General features: G+C 44.0%; 1 non-coding gene across 1 annotated transcript; it reads right to left on the reverse strand.

Annotated features, from left to right (window-relative positions):
* Window positions 1-2,681: 2,681 nt before the first annotated feature.
* On the reverse strand, window positions 2,682-2,755 carry TRNAN-GUU (transfer RNA asparagine (anticodon GUU)). Its single transcript has one exon. It is a non-coding gene; the product is annotated as a tRNA-Asn (tRNA).
* Window positions 2,756-3,287: the final 532 nt, after the last annotated feature.

Below are 3,287 nucleotides of genomic sequence, written 5' to 3' on the forward strand. Positions count from 1 at the left end.
TTCCAAGGAGTATGTGTTAAAAGAGATCTTAGTGATGGCCATAGATATCTCTGACAGCGATTCAGGTTGTATGGACGATGACGTATGGAGTTACTTGCAAGGAGATCAGAAGTAGTGTTAGCACTTGGCATAGGCCAAAAGGAGGGTTTGTCAAACTGGATATTAAATTATGCCTCCTATTGTAATGATTGTATGTATATTGACCTACGCCAAGTTGCTTAAAACTGTACGCGAATAACTCTCTACGGCAAGGTCTTGACCTTAGAAATTGATGTAGGCCGCCATCTTGAATCAAGCCGCCGTTTTAGGTTCTCTTGCTTTGTAAAAATCACCCTGTACATCAAAATGGTGGATGATGCCATTCCGAACAGAATCTAGGTCGACATGACCTCCGTACAGCTAATGTATAACTTGCCTACAGGCCACTTGTTAGGGTCGTGAACTGAGACCTTGTCCTTCTGTTCACCTGTGTGTAAATGGATGACCTGTATCAATGGAACTGATCTATGCGCATACTGATGTATATATTAAAAGATTGACCTAGCAGAGACCCTAGACCAGTAATACATTCATGGAATGGTTAACCCGCGAAGGGGTTGGACAACAGGCTGGAGAAATGTATATAAGCCTGAATGTCCCAATGTACACTCTCTTACTGAATACATCGAACGCCGTTGAAGTTCGTTGTGTTGATCTGAGGGCCGATAGCTATCCGATTTGTCATTGCTTGACCTTAAAATAAAGTACGTTGTATGTTCCTTGGTAACCAGTGTTTGGTGTGTTTCCTTCGGGTTTCCCAGTCTCATATTATTTTTCTCTTTTCACACCTGGGTGGGCTTGAACCACCAAACTTTTGGTTAACAGCCAAATGACCTAACCGATTGCGCCACAGAGACTCATGCAGTGCTTACACTGGGGCCTGATTGGTGTGCTGTTTGCTTATGCTTCCCAGGCAACCTGAAAATCTTTCTAAAATAGCTCTATTTCCCACAGCAAATCGGGGTATCAAGCACTTCCCTACCTCCCCTAATCCACAAACACAGGGGAGAGAACATAACCCATCCTCAGTGCACCAAATGTCCTCTCTGTAGGCATAACTTGCTATGAGGAAAGAGCCACAGTTGTACACTTGTGTTAAAAGGGGACAGTAGGCTGAGCCCAGAGAACACGGGAGAAATGACTCAGGTTTACTGAGTGGAACACTCTGTGTCTTTGTGCCAAAAACAGCAGCGTCTTTTCGGTTAACATGCTCTTTATAGATCCCTCTGTTTGACTGGGTGAATTCTAGTCTCTGGGGTAGAGTAAGCAATTTTTGGATCTAGATGCTGTGCGCAACAGGAATGCTATATACTGCACTGTACTGCTACTGAAAAATTACCAATTTTACAGGATGTTCAGGTAAGCTTTGTTTCAGAAAACAACTTGCTAGAGGCCCTAGGACAGATTACTGGGACAAAGGAAGAGGGTTTGGGGATTAGCACATCTCCTATGAAAGGTACAGTCATGCCCGAGACAACTCTGAGTGCCACCTCAATTTCTAAGAAATGCGAACTAGGGTCCTACGCTTTTTATTGCCAGCGGATCTTTGTGTTTCAGACAAATGTGCACGCCTCCCAGAGCCCCTTGCAATGCACTTAGGGAAATGAGGAGAGGTGCTGTGCAACCCTTTCGCTGCCAATGTCTCTCTTGTCTATAATGTATCTGTGAGAGAAAGAGAAATAGGCAATGCGAGAGTGAAAAAGTAAAATGGAAATGTGTCTACTGGGACCATTATAAGGGGAAATCCTCACAATCCAGGACTGACAGGTGATTGGGAGGGCGCTTACAGGTTTCCGACACCAGACCGGTACCTGAATTCACAGGGCATTGCCACTAGACTGCCGACCCCCTTTCGGGGCCCCAGCATAAAAATCCTTTAGTCACACCTAGAGTTCCCAGGACAGTGCAGCATTCAGTGATTACACAAAAATATTGACAGCGCTAGGAGGCCATGCAAATGGCAGAGGTATGCTTTACAAAGCCCACGTAGCGTGCACAAAACAGCACATCAATCAGGCCCACTTGAAGAGATGGTAAAGAAGACATACTTCTGCTGCATGAAGTAAAACATAGAGATTGGCCTGCTTTAAAGGTTGACCATGTCCTTCATGGGTGTCTGTCAATAGGATACTTCCCTGCTGCAAACCTTACATACGAAACGCCAGAAAAACTACGCCCAGAGCACAAAGATGCAGTCAGGTTGAAATAACAAGACACTGAAGAGCAATTTTATATTTCAGAGTGGGAAAAGCAAACATGACCCCGACGTGATTTGATCACAGAACCTTCTGATCTGGAGTCAGCCGCGCTATCATTACTCCACGAGGTCCTTGTGGCAGTCCACCTGGTGTGTCTGATGACAGAATAAAGGTAGGAGACGTACATGCACCTGCAGAGCCTCATTGCTTCTTTAGGTAGACTGGCTAGGATAGCTTCCTTCAGTGCATCAGTACACGCTGCAGCCAAACCCTTCCCATGAAGTCTTGATGTTTATGAATTGAATGGCAAGTTTTGAAAAACTAAAGCAAGCGAGAAGAATTGCTTGCAGTTTATTGGATTTTTTGGACGTCAGCAGACGAGACCTGCGAGAGGTAAACAGAAGTTCATAGTTGGTCATGCTGAATTTTTGAGCCAAAATGCACCGTCCCTGGGTGGGCTTGAACCACCAACCTTTCGGTTAACAGCCGAACGCGCTAACCGATTGCGCCACAGAGACTCATGCTGTTATTACACAGGTGCCTGATTGGTGTGCTGTTTGCTTATGCTTCCCAGGCAACCTGAACAATTTTCTAAAATAGCTCTATTTCCCACAGCAAATCAGGGTATCAGAGCACTTCCCTGCCTCCCACACAACTACAAAACACCAGGGAATAGGAGCACTTTTGATTCTAGGTAAAATAGCACTGGAGTTAAAATTTCCCCCTGCAATGTTCCCTCAACCCACAAATAATCCATTTTAAGTGGATAAAAAGGATCAGCAGGTAATCAGCAGTGGCAAATAAGAAACAGAATAGAAATTCGACTTTACCTCCCCAAACAAGAGAGAAAAACGTATTTAAACGCTGGCAATGCTAAAATGACACTGGGAAATGGATGGATAAACAATGAATGTCTCTAAAACTCTTGAAACAAAAACAATTCTTTACTGGAGCAACACTGGAGAGTTACAAGCAATCATAAGCAATAGATTGAGAAAAAGCATACAATTCGAAAATGAATGGAAGGTTTAAAAGAATTGATAGTAAAAA

The sequence above is a fragment of the Ambystoma mexicanum genome, chromosome 11 (genome assembly GCF_040938575.1).
Source record: "Ambystoma mexicanum isolate Mex_15411 chromosome 11, UKY_AmexF1_1, whole genome shotgun sequence".
Lineage (NCBI taxonomy): Eukaryota > Metazoa > Chordata > Amphibia > Caudata > Ambystomatidae > Ambystoma > Ambystoma mexicanum.